Raw genomic sequence first — 17,284 nt, forward strand, 5'->3', positions numbered from 1 at the left:
GTCGCGCCATAATTCTCTTATCTGGACCTGAGCTGAGGAGGGGGATCTCTCCGAGGAACCGCTCTCCATCTACGTCTCGTTTTCCTCTCCTTCCACCCCCCCATAATCCTGGTGGTGTTTACACACACACACACACACACACACACACACACACACACACACACACACACACACACACACACACACACACACACACACACACACACACACACACACACACACACACACGCAGTTTCATCTAAAGCGTTGCCTTTGAACTTCCAGTGCATATTATCTGTTCTGTGACCCTGTTGTTGTTGTTGCTGCTGCTGCAATAATTGCACTTGGATTATTGCAGTGGAGTCAGAGAACGGCTCTTCCTCTGGGTTCCGTATCCACCTCTGTTGAGCCATTTCAACTTTCATCTCCGAGTGGCATCGAGACAAAGATCGTAACTTTAGTTAAGTATTAAATCTTTCACGAGAAGAGGTTTCCTACTTGGAGTTTGAAACCTTATTACGAGGGAAGGAAAAGGGAAAACTGAATACTGTACTTCAAATGAGTTTTATTTGATGGCTAATTATTCAGACTTTTATGTAATCTTTCTGTGAAAATTAATATTTCCCTTCAGGCCAATATACAGTTATGTTTTTATTTGAACTGTTTAAAAGTCAGTACGCATGAGATAGCAGTATCTATGTAGGTAGCATTGACAATACAACCACTACAGTAGTACACACGAAGCAGTGAAATGTACACTTTGTTGTTCTTCAATTAAGTTCATGTCTAACCAGATCAGGCTTTAGTATCTGTTGCAAGTGTGTGTCACAGAAAGAGCAGATTTTTGAAAAGTCAGAGCTTTTTCATTTATATGAAATTTTTCAAAATGGATTCTCTCAAAGGCCTATAGTTGACATTTGCATTATTTAGATTCCTATTCTTCCTTAAGACAAAATCCGTTGTTTTGCAGTCGTCATTGCCGCTTCCTCCCTTCTTTCTTCCCGAGTGTTTTAATTAGCTGAGCAGCTTTTTGCTAGAGGAGGTGTCGCACACTGGGATAAACATTTTGGGAACAGACCCCATGAAGCATGTCTATACTGTGGTGTATATAACAAAAGTGACAGGGCCATGCACAGCACCATCTGCTGTCCAAACTGCTCCGTTACAACACACACAAAACTAACATTCACAAACATCCAGGCGCCCTGCAGCACTTCACTGTGAAATCATCACTGTGTCACAACAGTAGTTTAGGAGGGGGTTAAGGCGTAATTAGCATGCATTCGTTATGTAGATGCAAAAGGCCTCGTTCCCCCTTGATACCGCACATTTCCCCCGGACCATTCTCTCCCTACACTTCCATCTACTTTACTCTCTGTCCCCATCACGGTGTTCCAACACTTTCCTCTCCATCTGTCTCACTGTCTCTCTTTAAAGACGGGAGATCTAAATAGGAGTAGATCACCTCCCTCGCTGGCGTTTCATTAGAGGCAATTAGAAAGCCGAGCTGCAGCGTCCCATAAGGCTCGGCGGGGAGAGGCAAGACGCAGGCCGCATTAGCTCGTTGAGATGAAGTATGTATGACATCGCTTTCATCAATGCGCAACAATTCCTCGCCGACATCTCCGAGCTGAGTGTCAGAGGTACCATTCTGACAATTATGACAATTAACACTGTCAAAATAAAGCCATTAGCTTAGCGAGAGGGCAAACCAATGCACTTAATTACAGGGTTTTCTGTCAAAATGGATTCCCTTCAGACAACTTCCAAACTGGGAAGAAAAAAATGAAATAAGTTGAATGTATGATGGAGGGCAGGGTGAAATAGCTAACATCTGCTGTTTAATATCGCTAGCTTCGGGTGGATGTACGGTTTCTTGCTCGACACGGACACAGCAGCTCACTTTCTAACACGTGCTAATTAATCACACCTGATAGACGAAAATCTTTCTTATCATTTTTTAAAATGGACTTCTGCGAGGGTCAATGCTCCTAATAGCAGCGGTGCAGGCCTCCTTTCCCTCTTATCTTAAGTGTTCATTATTGCCTCATATATCTTCTTCATAAATGAGATGTGGCATCTCAATGGCATCTGAAATGATTCAACTAAAGGGTATGAATCACAATGTCTAACAATGCTGATCCTGCATTGTTGTACCGCTGGCCTCCAGGCTGTGGACACTGTGCCTGACACACAGGCGACTTCCTAAAGAGTGCTTCGGTGACGAACAACAAGAGGGGTTTGTTGAAACAGTACTGAGCTAAGAGGTAAGCACCGTTGAACCGTATAGATGGGGGCATGGGGGGGGGGGGTCAATCCTAGAGAAAAATATTGTAAAACGATGTAAGATTGAGTTTTGTCACCTTTAAAATATGCAGCAGTGCACATCTGTCTGCGGGCGCTTCGGGGGAATCTTTGACGTGACAATGTGGAAATACAATTACACAATCTCCAGGGAAACTCTGGCCTGTCACATTATGTTTACCTTGGGTCAGAGCAAACGTGTGCCCTATCTGTCCATCTAGCCACCATCGCCTCTGAGTGGATGAGGTCATTGTTCACAGATACAGCGTCTGTTTGTGCCGAGTATGAAGCCAGATTGTCTTTAAATCACTATCTGCTCTTGTTTACGGCGTGTACCTGCTTCCAGACATCTAAAGAAAATCTAAATTGCTTGGGAATCATATTAATGTCATGCATCTGTGTGTCATGCCTGACCCATGTTTGCATTATTCAAAGAATGTGAGGTGACAGTGTTGTGTTGCTATGCTAACACCAGCTAGGCACTTTCAGATACTCCATGATCATCAACCATGCCAACACCTATACCCAAAAGGCTCAGAGTTTCAAATGTCTTCACGGTTCTTCGTTGTGTTTAAGACTGTTTTGAGTTTGGCAGTCATTCAACACTAATTCCCATTCATCCCAATCACTCGTACATTAAAACGCTCATTAACAGACTGGTTTTCAGCCATCATGGCCCAAAGGTCACGGTGGCTTATGAAGGCTGTGACCCTTGAACAACATCCAGACGCATTTGGGATCAAATTGCAGTCACGGGGGGGGTCAAAGGTTGAAGCCAGAACCTCTCTTCGGTTGTAACCACCATTCACAGACAGGAAGAAAACTGTTCCGGGTCAACAAGAACTGTTCTCTTAACGCCCTTCTGATTTGTTTGTAATTAATGTTCTCGGGCAAACAAAGCGATAACACGTAGGGGAAATAATTGATTGGTCTTTAAATGCGTCTGATTAGCAAATGGGAAACATGCAAGCGTCTAGGGGACACGAGGAAAAGTTGGGCTCACCATAACTGTCTAAAAGCTCATGCCCTTTTTTAAATGTATCAGACAGTCGGCTTTACATGCAAACGGACAAATTAATTCCTTAGCATATGTTCAGTGTCAATTAAGCTGGTTTATGGCTGCTAGAGCCAATAATGGAGTGTATTATAGAGGGGTTTTCTGTGCTTGAAAGTATGACGAAAGTAAAAAAATAAGTCAGTCATTATGGTGTGTATTACAGTGTGTATGAATAGGAGTTTCAAACTTCCACCAACAGCGAATACAATAAATAAATAACTTTGTTCTGGATAGACTCTTCCCAACTAAATCCAAACAAGTTCTGACAAACTTAATAAAATGAGAAATAATTCCTGTCATGCTCAAATGGAAATGCCCGTCTGTGTACAGCAATTAAAATATATATATATCATTCCATTTCCGTAATCTTATTTTTGAGTTTATCCCCATCTTGATGGAATCAGCGTGTCCGTAAATCAGACCACTTTGAGGCAGAGACTTTTCGTTTTTATCATAAAAGAAGCTGATCCCTCCCTCCAGATAAGGATCCCTTCACTTACCGCTCCAATGCTAACAAATGAACATGTTCTCCATCACGCCAACTGCTTATTGTATTTCACAGGGGCAAAATGCAATTTGTATCATTTCTGTGCCGAAGTGGGCCGAGCGCGATGACTCACTGCACCGAAAAACGCTCTGTTTCCAATCGAAGAGAATCAGATCTGTTCTGTGTGTGTTCGTTTCTTTTTACAACGCCATTTGTTTGATAAGACTGTGAGCACTGACGGTAAATGGAGGGGGGGGATAAGTCGAGGCAAAACAGCGACATGGTCTTTCTGTTGGCGCATAGGCCGTCAGATTATCAATAAATGACATCATCTGCCCCCAAGACGTCTCTCTGAGTGTCATATCGATGGCACTTGAACTAAAAAAAAAAAAAGGGAAAAGGAGGAAAAAAGAAATGTCTATTTTTCCCATTAGGGCTGTCTGGGTGGATGATGGAGTCAGAGACACTGGGGACAGTTTGTCTGTCCACGGAGACAGGAGTACACAGCCAAACTACTGACGACTTACTTAATAGTTACACAATAGAAAAAGATGAGAAAAATAAACCATTATTTTTCAGAGATTCAGCCATCTTGCACTTGCATTATAGAATCAATTTAAAATGTTTTATTTTATTATAAAGGGCCTTACCCATTACAATAAACTAAACAATGACTATTTCATGTGCCATACTTTTTCAAATTGTAGTAGAACTGAGAACACCATAACAGTAACAGCTGACAGTTTAGCATTAATAGATAAAGTTATGATTGAAATTACAGTTCAAAATGCAATTTATAAGGGACAACCCGTGAGTCACGTCTTATGTGTTAGGTTTAATCAACTAAGTTACATTTGTCTTCTTTAAAACTGCAGCTTTTCCACTTTCTAATTGTGATTTAATGCACTTATTTTATCAGAGTAATGTTTCATAGTTTTATTGGATGTCATTTGTATATTTGTATATCTGTTTTTGATAACTTATTTCCTTCTATTGTGTTTTTATCATATTCCCTTCAAGCTTGCTCTAATTCTAACAGGAAATGATGTCTCCTTCGTTCATAATTTGAGTTAAATTAACAGAATTTCTTTGAGACGATAGCCTTCCAAATCTTTGTAACTATACAATACTTTAAGTTGCAGAAAGTGTAAGTTGCATCGAGCTGAAAGGCAGATCCAGACCATAAACACAACCTCTGTGAGACATGGTGGTGTTGGTGGAGCTCATAATCTGTCAGCTGTTGCCTGTAAGGCCATGTGAACTCTATCAAGTGTCTTTGAATCCCAGCAGGGGAGTATGACTGTCGCAAATCACGGAAAAAGATCCACACTACGCTAATGCTTTCTTATCTGTTTAATTACAGTGACCATACTGTATACAGCATCCAAAAACACGGAAGTGAGTTAGCATTGTACCACTACCGGTTCCCTCGTCTCAGAGCCAATGGGATTCCTCCGTAGGATTTTGGAAAAGAGCTGGAAATAAGGTCTGTGGTTGACACACATTTAAGAGACGGATCTCGTTTTGTTCTACGACATTAAATACATCAGCAGTGGTGATGTCTGAAGAGAGAAAAACGATGGTTGTTAACGAGTGGCTGAATAGGACTACAGAAGTCGTCGAGGCCGTTGTACGTCATTACGGCGAACACGTACACACTCTAAGTTTGGTTGCCCTGTTCTGCTTGAAAGCAAGTCCCTGCCTCCTGCAGCTGTTAAAACAAACGCTTCAACTCGTTCCATTTAGAATCTGTATGTTTGAATATGGATCTGAAGTCGGCGTGACGTTGAAGCAGCGACCCTGCTGTAGTTCCTTTATAGCATAACGTTAGCATTTTGCTTCTGGCGTTTTGATTTACGATTAGGAAATTATAAAAGTAGGATAGACATGTGGATATTATCCGGCTGAACAAAACGTGCATTTATCAAACAGGTTAGTTTTCCACAGATCTTATTTCGAGCTATTTTCCAAAATCCTATGGAGAAATCCCGTTGCTTTTTTGTGGAGGGAAGCCATGCGCAGCTTACTTCTGGGTTTTAGGACGCGTCACTGCAGCTCTCTAAAGGGGTAAGCAGATTGTTATTTCCTCCAAAACTTGCAGATTTTGTTGCCAGCTGTTTACTGTTACTAAGAGGAAGCTTACACAAAACAAGGGAGTGCATTACAGTTCATCAAAATGTTATGAAAATCACAATATCACAATAGTAGGCTGAAGACTTTCCTCTTTAGTACAGCGTACAGTTGGGACTGGTTTTAAACTCCCTTTTAAACATCCTCATGGACCCTCCATGTTATGTATTTGTAATTATTGTATTCTAACTGTATTTGTGTCATCGTGTTATGTACCCATTCATTGGTATTTCACATTTATCTAGTCATTTGACTATATTCTCAGATATGTTTGTTGTTTTTACATTGCCATTCATGTTTGTTGATTTGTGAAACCCTCTGAGACGATGTGTGATATTGGGCTGTATAAATACATTTGAATTGAATTGAATATCCAAATCGCATTATGCACAATATTTAAGAAATTAAGTATCGTGTTGCTGCAGAGAAGGTTTGGTACAAAGCCTCGTAGTTTGGAATATATATTATTCAATGATAAAGTGAATAATGTCACTCTTTAGTGATTTGCAATATCAGTCAAAATAAACGCAATCAGTTCTGTTTTCCAATTGAATAGAAGAAGAAAAGACATGCTTTAAACTAAAGTTCGACAGAGCAGGTAGATGTCAACAACTGGAATAACAACATCGCTCTCTAAAGCAGCGAATCGTGTTCTCTTAACCCTCCTGTTGTCTTCGGGCCAAATCTGACCGATTTACTACTTTCATCAATCATAATTTTTAGTTTTACATTCGATTGCATTCAGGCTTTGTGATATCCTTCACAGTAGACATTTGAACATATAACATTGGTGATCACACTTTCATTGCATTTTGGATGATTTAGTCAACTTTGTAACGTGGTTACCATGGTGTTCCCGGTCAAAAATGGAAGGAATTAGTAACCATCTGGATCAGATAAAACATACACACAAACACCCACACACATACTCTAGATGTGTCCCCCCCCCCCCCCCGTATGTGCCCAATCCCCCCATGTGAATCACACCTGGCACACACAAACACACACAGAACAATTTGACACATTTCCCGCTCTTATGTGCCCATCCCCCCACATGGATCACACCTGGCACACACAATACATGTTCAATGTCTATTCTTTGTATATTAAAAGTGGGGTAGGTAAGTTTGAGAAAGCGGCTCGAGATCGCTAGAATTTGAAAATACACAACCGGAGAAAATCTACCACTTCCTTACAGAGCCCCTCCTCCAACACACACGAACGCGCACATGACCAATGAGGGCACGAGATATGTTTGTGCCCCGATGGAAGGCTGATAGGCAGGTAGGCCATCCAATCCATTGGTTGTACTTTTTACAGTATTACGGCTTCAACAGATGAAAAAACTGTATGGATTTTTTGTCAAAGCACTTCAGATATTCATTGCTATCGGGATGTTAAGAGCATTCCATGGAATATAACAAAAAGTGTATCTCGAGCCGGTTTCTGAAACTTACCTACCCCACCTTTAACTGCAGTTGTTCATGTATACCAGTAGTCTGATACAATATTTACAGTTTGAACGGGTGTTAAATGTATGTGATGATGATTAATGGTTTTTGTGTTAATGTAATAGCAGTTAAAACAGGACTGGTCAAATTTGCCCGTGAACACCAAAGTAATGAAGACAATAGGAGGGTTACTTCTATATTTCCCTCACTGTGGCCTCTCCACATCAGCATCATCAATCATTCAGTCAGAGCTGGTGGCTCAACTAGGGCATCGGAGACTAAAAGGAAACTTCAAAGGCAGGTCGGGCCCGCCGGTCAGAGTGGCACCGCCGAAGCATTGTGCTTTCAACAACAATGGAGAGCCATTACAGCGCAGAGTGTTATCGGCGAAGGCTACCAGGGACGGTTCCTGCTTCATTGTAAAGCATCGGAGTAGATTGTGTTCAGGAGCGAGTTCAGACTAAACATATTAGGGCGTAAGAAGACACACCTGAGTTATCTGATTGGAAATGGAAACCGGGCACAATGTCCCGACAAAATGCATCCTGCCGAATTGTTGTGTTGGAAGATTTTTATATGTGCATTTGCGTCAGAGTTTTCTATTGTTAAGTGCATCTTTAGTTTGAAATGTGTGTTCTGTTGGTTCCATAAAGTATGTGTTAAGGTGTATCTTATGCGTGTGTGTGTCACGTGTTTTGGAGTGTGTCACTGTGTGTTTCCTTTACAAGATTGAACACAACATGTGGACCGCAATCCAAGAGTATCTTTCATGAAAAGTCAGTGTGACATCTTTTAATGATAAGGCCGCGGATGAATTGTTTATGTTGCTTTTACGGGTGTGTGTTTCTGCGTGTGTTTGTGTGTGCGTGTTGGGGGGGGTGGGGGGGGTAGCTGGAGTGAATAATTCAGAGAAAAAGCCGTTTGTTTTCAGGGGGCGAAGGCAAAGACACATCTGAAACATATGGGAGGAAATCACATTGAAAGCAGTGAGCAGTAAATTAATGGTAACAGATGCCAACATGTCTGCTTCATGCTTTTTTCTCCTCCTTGCTTGCTTTTGTTTTCTCTGAGAGCTCTTGCATTCTTAATGTTGGAAAATAACACAATTAAGACTTCCATCTCTCATGTGAAGTTCAACGGTGTCACTTCTCCGCCACAACAGGAGACTCTTGTTTTGAAAAGCAGCCCTTACCTGGCTCAGGAGTTGTTTCCCCGCGACATCGTTTAATTGATTTTAATTCCGAGCCTTAATAGCTTTTCAGCCGCAGATGACGGTTTCGACAATGATGCCATCAATTATTTATGTTACCTTGATGATGCAGGCCTGTTCCACTGATGAGATAAAACAGAACCATGGTCTCTGTTTTTCTCTCCCCCCCCCCGAGGAGAATATCTTGGCATATTAGAAATATGTCTGCGCTTCAACAGTGTGTATGTGTGTGTGTCGAGGGGGGGGTTGGCCTATGTCCAAGCATGAGCTGCAACAAAGACAACCTTGCTCTTAATGGCACATATCTGGAAGATGGAGGAGCCCGATACATGAAAGTGCTGTGATCATTACACTGATAGCAATTATCCTTCAGGAGGCTCTAATGGCGGCGGCCTCTCTTGAGCGCACACACACACGCACACACAACGACAAGCTTGCAATCAAGGGTGGTGGGCAATTAAATGCAATGCTTTTTGGTGAACCTTTAACAGCGAACAAAGCCTGATGACAAGAGCCCGACAAGGAGATTTAATAAAGAGAAAGACGCCGTTATGAGAACAAAAGGAAAAAAAAAAAAGAAATCAGGACAAGAGAGGGACAAAAGATATTAATGTTGTTTATTAATCGATTCTTAATGTGTTGCGGTGGACTGGGGGGGGTGGGGGGGAGAGGTCTCTGGAGTGGAGCCGTGGCTTTGGCAGCAGTATGATTGAGTGCAGGGGCCAGTGTGACGGAGGGACAAAAACAACAAGGTAATTAAAGCTTAAAAGCGTGCAGTTTACGCTCTGCCATCCATGACAGCGTAAGGTGTCTTCCATCCGAACCCCCCCACCCCCCTTCGCAAATGAAAAATAAGTCAGGTAATTGTCATTGCGCACTGCATGTCATCATTTATTAAACGGGTAATTCATCTTGGTGGAGAATGCAGGGGGAAGCAGGTAGGCCTGGTGTATTAGACACCATCCAACAGGCGCGTCTTGTTTATCAAATCAGGCTTTTCACAAACAGAAAGATCTCCTGTATTGTCTGGAGAAAGTGGAAAGTCACCACATGGAGAGAAATCTTTGAGTTAAAGTTTTCCAAGGCATCAACATCAACCCCCTCACACACAAACACACAGTCCTCTTCGACAGTACGTTTTGTTTTTTCAAAATGCGACGGGTTGACAAAAGAGATTGCTCCCCGTTGCTTTTCCTCGCGCGGTTACAAAGAAGCGCGTAAAAAGTTACAAGGTTGTCCCCCGTGGGGTTAGATTTCAAACAGCACCTGTCAAAGCAGATGGGGCATTTAAATAAAAGTCTTTAAGAGGTATTTGTTACAGCGCAGCTCAGGAGTACCTGCTGTGCTCGCCGATGCTTTTCACGGCTGTCGTTGCTCTCACAGAATCTGTTTGCTGTGTTTGCAGGGATAAACATCGCATTAAAAAAAACACACAAAAAACCCACTGAGGCCACAAATTACAACAGAGAGGACTACATTTATGTAACTGCTGAGGCAAGGGAAGCCAAGTGTGCTTGTATGACTCAGTGCATGTATACGGACGTGAATATTTACTGCATTTTGTTATTTGTTCATATGCTTGTATCGTTGCTATAAAGTCATGTATATGCATATTTCTCAAAGTTATTAAGTGACTGTTATTTTGTATATATTGATTGTTGTGCTTTTATTTATGTTTTAATGTGTCTGTTGATTGTATATAGGTGTATACATATTTTTATATATCTTTGTTATTGTATTCGGATTGTGGGAAATGGTATTTCGATCTCTCTGTCTGTACACACAAACTGAAAGATTGACAATGACTTTGATTTTGGAATAGATATGACAAAAAATGCAAGGATATGTTTTCACATTTGTGTGGGCAGTCTTGCGAGTTTGCGTGCAATGAGTCAAGAGAAAATGGCAACGGAACTTTTTAGGAGCAAAGCGAAACAATATTCTAATAGCTTAACGTCAAGGATATATAAAAAAAAAGGGCATCAAGAAATCTTTGGCACTTAAGTTAAAAAAGAAGAAGATCCCCTCAACATGCAATGAGATGGCAAAAGTACACACATCCTCTCCTCAAGTAGAAGTACAGATACTCGTGTTTAAAAATACTCTGGTGAAAGTAGAAGTACTGACTAAACTTCTTTACTCAAGTAAAAGTAAAGAGGCTTCGAAATGTACTTCAGTAAAAAGTACCCATAGCTAGCAGCTGCTTTAAAGAGTACCTGACCTCCCTTTATATCAATAGAACAATAATGTCATTGTTAGCTAATGAATGTTTCCATGCTGAACAACGGCAACATGACAACGTTTCCATTGGTCCCTCTTCTTTAGAGAAGACCAGGAAGTGATGGATACACGGATCGTGTTCAAATCAATAGGCACGCAGTGACTCTAAAGAATAATGATCACGCACCAAACGCACATTCAGACTAAAGGAACCAGCTGTTTGGAAATGAGAGAAGTAGGAAGTACAGGTATTTGAGTTCAACATGTAAGAAGTAGAAAGTACAGGTATTTGAGTTCAACATGTAAGAAGTAGAAAGTACAGGTATTTGTGTTCAACATGTAAGAAGTAGAAAGTACAGGTATTTGTGTTCAACATGTAAGAAGTAGAAAGTACAGGTATTTGTGTTCAACATGTAAGAAGTAGAAAGTACAGGTATTTGTGTTCACATGTAAGAAGTAGAAAGTACAGGTATTGAGTTCAACATGTAAGAAGTAGAAAGTACAGGTATTTGAGTTCAACATGTAAGAAGTAGAAAGTACAGGTATTTGTGTTCAACATGTAAGAAGTAGAAAGTACAAGTATTTGGGTTCAACATGTAAGAAGTAGAAAGTACAGGTATTTGGGTTCAACATGTGAGAAGTGGAAAGTACAGGTATTTGGGTTCAACATGTAAGAAGTAGAAAGTACAGGTATTTGGGTTCAACATGTGAGAAGTAGAAAGTACAGGTATTTGTGTTCAACATGTAAGAAGTAGAAAGTACAGGTATTTGAGTTCAACATGTGAGAAGTAGAAAGTACAGGTATTTGTGTTCAACATGTAAGAAGTGGAAAGTACAGGTATTTGGGTTCAACATGTAAGAAGTAGAAGTACAGGTATTTGGGTTCAACATGTGAGAAGTAGAAAGTACAGGTATTTGTGTTCAACATGTAAGAAGTAGAAAGTACAGGTATTTGAGTTCAACATGTGAGAAGTAGAAAGTACAGGTATTTGGGTTCAACATGTGAGAAGTAGAAAGTACAGGTATTTGTGTTCAACATGTAAGAAGTAGAAAGTACAGGTATTTGTGTTCAACATGTAAGAAGTAGAAAATACAGGTATTTGGGTTCAAAATGTAAGAAGTAGAAAGTTCAGGTATTTGAGTTCAACATGTAAGAAGTAGAAAGTACAGGTATTTGAGTTCAACATGTGAGAAGTAGAAAGTACAGGTATTTGGGTTCAACATGTGAGAAGTAGAAAGTACAGGTATTTGTGTTCAACATGTAAGAAGTAGAAAGTTCAGGTATTTGTGTTCAACGTGTAAGAAGTAGAAAGTACAGGTATTTGTGTTCAACATGTAAGAAGTAGAAAGTACAGGTATTTGTGTTCAACATGTAAGAAGTAGAAAGTACAGGTATTTGTGTTCAACATGTAAGAAGTAGAAAGTACAGGTATTTGTGTTCAACATGTAGAAGTAGAAAGTACAGGTATTTGTGTTCAACATGTAAGAAGTAGAAAGTACAGGTATTTGAGTTCAACATGTAAGAAGTAGAAAGTACAGGTATTTGTGTTCAACATGTAAGAAGTAGAAAGTACAGGTATTTGAGTTCAAAATGTAAGAAGTAGAAAGTACAGGTATTTGGGTTCAACATGTAAGAAGTAGAAAGTACAGGTATTTGTGTTCAACATGTAAGAAGTAGAAAGTCCAGGTATTTGAGTTCAACATGTAAGAAGTAGAAAGTGCAGGTATTTGTGTTCAACATGTAAGAAGTAGAAAGTACAGGTATTTGAGTTCAACATGTAAGAAGTAGAAAGTACAGGTATTTGTGTTCAACATGTTAGAAGTAGGAAGTACAGGTATTTGTGTTCAACATGTAAGAAGTAGAAAGTACAGGTATTTGGGTTCAACATGTAAGAAGTAGAAAGTACAGGTATTTGGGTTCAATATGTGAGAAGTAGAAAGTACAGGTATTTGTGTTCAACATGTAAGAAGTAGAAAGTACAGGTATTTGTGTTCAACATGTAAGAAGTAGAACGTACAGGTATTTGAGTTCAACATGTAAGAAGTAGAAAGTACAGGTATTTGTGTTCAACATGTAAGAAGTAGAAAGTACAGGTATTTGGGTTCAACATGTAAGAAGTAGAAAGTACAGGTATTTGGGTTCAATATGTGAGAAGTAGAAAGTACAGGTATTTGTGTTCAACATGTAAGAAGTAGAAAGTACAGGTATTTGTGTTCAACATGTAAGAAGTAGAACGTACAGGTATTTGAGTTCAACATGTAAGAAGTAGAAAGTACCGGTATTTGTGTTCAACATGTAAGAAGTAGAAAGTACAGGTATTTGTGTTCAACATGTAAGAAGTAGAAAGTACAGGTATTTGTGTTCAACATGTTAGAAGTAGAAAGTACAGGTATTTGGGTTCAACATGTGAGAAGTAGAAAGTACAGGTATTTGTGTTCAACATGTAAGAAGTAGAAAGTACAGGTATTTGTGTTCAACATGTTAGAAGTAGAAAGTACAGGTATTTGGGTTCAATATGTGAGAAGTAGAAAGTACAGGTATTTGTGTTCAACATGTAAGAAGTAGAAAGTACAGGTATTTGTGTTCAACGTGTGAGAAGTAGAAAGTACAGGTATTTGTGTTCAACGTGTAAGAAGTAGAAAGTACAGGTATTTGTGTTCAACATGTAAGAAGTAGAAAGTACAGGTATTTGTGTTCAACATGTAAGAAGTAGAAAGTACAGGTATTTGTGTTCAACATGTAAGAAGTAGAAAGTACAGGTATTTGTGTTCAACATGTAAGAAGTAGAAAGTACAGGTATTTGAGTTCAACATGTAAGAAGTAGAAAGTACAGGTATTTGTGTTCAACATGTAAGAAGTAGAAAGTACAGGTATTTGAGTTCAAAATGTAAGAAGTAGAAAGTACAGGTATTTGGGTTCAACATGTAAGAAGTAGAAAGTACAGGTATTTGTGTTCAACATGTAAGAAGTAGAAAGTCCAGGTATTTGAGTTCAACATGTAAGAAGTAGAAAGTGCAGGTATTTGTGTTCAACATGTAAGAAGTAGAAAGTACAGGTATTTGTGTTCAACATGTAAGAAGTAGAAAGTACAGGTATTTGGGTTCAAAATGTAAGAAGTAGAAAGTACAGGTATTTGGGTTCAACATGTAAGAAGTAGAAAGTACAGGTATTTGAGTTCAACATGTAAGAAGTAGAAAGTACAGGTATTTGTGTTCAACATGTAAGAAGTAGAAAGTACAGGTATTTGGGTTCAACATGTAAGAAGTAGAAAGTACAGGTATTTGGGTTCAAAATGTAAGAAGTAGAAAGTACAGGTATTTGAGTTCAACATGTAAGAAGTAGAAAGTACAGGTATTTGTGTTCAACATGTAAGAAGTATAAAGTACAGGTATTTGTGTTCAACATGTAAGAAGTAGAAAGTACAGGTATTTGAGTTCAACATGTAAGAAGTAGAAAGTACAGGTATTTGTGTTCAACGTGTGAGAAGTAGAAAGTACAGGTATTTGTGTTCAACGTGTAAGAAGTAGAAAGTACAGGTATTTGTGTTCAACATGTAAGAAGTAGAAAGTACAGGTATTTGTGTTCAACATGTAAGAAGTAGAAAGTACAGGTATTTGTGTTCAACATGTAAGAAGTAGAAAGTACAGGTATTTGTGTTCAACATGTAAGAAGTAGAAAGTACAGGTATTTGAGTTCAACATGTAAGAAGTAGAAAGTACAGGTATTTGTGTTCAACATGTAAGAAGTAGAAAGTACAGGTATTTGAGTTCAAAATGTAAGAAGTAGAAAGTACAGGTATTTGGGTTCAACATGTAAGAAGTAGAAAGTACAGGTATTTGTGTTCAACATGTAAGAAGTAGAAAGTCCAGGTATTTGAGTTCAACATGTAAGAAGTAGAAAGTGCAGGTATTTGTGTTCAACATGTAAGAAGTAGAAAGTACAGGTATTTGTGTTCAACATGTAAGAAGTAGAAAGTACAGGTATTTGGGTTCAAATGTAAGAAGTAGAAAGTACAGGTATTTGGGTTCAACATGTAAGAAGTAGAAAGTACAGGTATTTGAGTTCAACATGTAAGAAGTAGAAAGTACAGGTATTTGTGTTCAACATGTAAGAAGTAGAAAGTACAGGTATTTGGGTTCAACATGTAAGAAGTAGAAAGTACAGGTATTTGGGTTCAAAATGTAAGAAGTAGAAAGTACAGGTATTTGAGTTCAACATGTAAGAAGTAGAAAGTACAGGTATTTGTGTTCAACATGTAAGAAGTATAAAGTACAGGTATTTGTGTTCAACATGTAAGAAGTAGAAAGTACAGGTATTTGAGTTCAACATGTAAGAAGTAGAAAGTACAGGTATTTGGGTTAAACATGTAAGAAGTAGAAAGTACAGGTATTTGTGTTCAACATGTAAGAAGTAGAAAGTACAGGTATTTGTGTTCAACATGTAAGAAGTAGAAAGTACAGGTATTTGTGTTCAACATGTAAGAAGTAGAAAGTTCAGGTATTTGTGTTCAACATGTAAGAAGTAGAAAGTACAGGTATTTGGGTTCAACATGTAAGAAGTAGAAAGTACAGGTATTTGTGTTCAACATGTAAGAAGTAGAAAGTACAGGTATTTGTGTTCAACATGTAAGAAGTAGAAAGTACAGGTATTTGGGTTCAACATGTAAGAAGTAGAAAGTACAGGTATTTGAGTTCAACATGTAAGAAGTAGAAAGTACAGGTATTTGGGTTCAACATGTGAGAAGTAGAAAGTACAGGTATTTGGGTTCAACATGTAAGAAGTAGAAAGTACAGGTATTTGAGTTCAACATGTAAGAAGTAGAAAGTACAGGTATTTGTGTTCAACATGTAAGAAGTAGAAAGTACAGGTATTTGGGTTCAACATGTAAGAAGTAGAAAGTACAGGTATTTGTGTTCAACATGTAAGAAGTAGAAAGTACAGGTATTTGAGTTCAACATGTGAGAAGTAGAAAGTACAGGTATTTGGGTTCAACATGTAAGAAGTAGAAAGTACAGGTATTTGAGTTCAACATGTGAGAAGTAGAAAGTACAGGTATTTGGGTTCAACATGTAAGAAGTAGAAAGTACAGGTATTTGTGTTCAACATGTAAGAAGTAGAAAGTACAGGTATTTGTGTTCAACATGTAAGAAGTAGAAAGTACAGGTATTTGAGTTCAACATGTAAGAAGTAGAAAGTACAGGTATTTGTGTTCAACATGTAAGAAGTCAAAGTAAAAAGTCGTCAGTAACGAATTATTTGTACTCCACTACTTCCCACCTCTGAACATGCATGTACGCAAACATGCATCACGTAACATCCTTCTCTCTCCTCTCTCACTGTACCCTCCAAAGTGAAAACAACATGCTGGTTTGAAGCGCGCACACACACACACACACACACACACACACACACACACACACACACACCGCACTCGGGGCCTCAGCCTCAGTGTGAGCTCACACCTGGGAATTCAGACAGAGACTGTGACTAAACATCACCCTGTGTCCTCACAGCCAAATGTCCTCAAGACAAGCAAACACAACCACCTATACGCCTCTCGGACTCCTCGGAGACGAGCCTCGGGCTGAAAGAGATCCAAATAAACAAATAAACACATCAATCCACAGCCGTTTTGGCTTAGGAAGGACAGAGGTAGACACACATACAATAAGACCTAACCAACGTCTAATATATAAGGCTTCAAGGTTTTAACAAATGTGCACTTTTATTGTCATTATCATTGAGAAATATATTACTATAATAGTGGTTCTACTAAGAGGATCTGAAACATACAGTAGGTTTAGTTAAGTCTGTAGAATAACATGTGTAGGGTGGGACTTTGCATCACAATAATACTTCATTCAAAATGTATCTAACAAGTATTTAGCTTTGAACACCTGAACTTTTGAAAGAACATCCATAACATTCATCTGTCTGCAACGTATATATATATATCAATATTTCAATTACTTGTATATCGACCATTCAGCACAATTTCTATTATATTCTATTTTATTTTATTGACTTGCACTATTATCTGTTTTATTGTGTTGCACTGGAGGAGCCTGTGACCTAAGAATGTCATTGTCATAACCACACTGGAGCTATGTACATATGACAATAAAACCTTGAACCTTGAATAAATATTGGGCTCACTACAATTTGAATATTACAGTAGTCTGTATTTCTCTACCTAGTCTAAAACTCCTAATAATCAAGGTGCAATGGTATTATTCTGCATAAGAATAAATCCCTACATATGAAAAGCTGGATCCAGCACTAATTTGGCATTTAGGAATAAATTCATATTCATTTAAACGTGAATCCATTGTAAAAAATGTTGTGTTTTATGTCAATTGCTCAATCAATTGATAGTTTGAGCCCTGATCAAAATGATGCCACCAAACCACATCGTTCAGTCGTCAAACGTCTCACCCAGGCAGCC

Source organism: Pseudochaenichthys georgianus, chromosome 2 (genome assembly GCF_902827115.2).
Source record: "Pseudochaenichthys georgianus chromosome 2, fPseGeo1.2, whole genome shotgun sequence".
In the NCBI taxonomy this organism is placed as follows: domain Eukaryota; kingdom Metazoa; phylum Chordata; class Actinopteri; order Perciformes; family Channichthyidae; genus Pseudochaenichthys; species Pseudochaenichthys georgianus.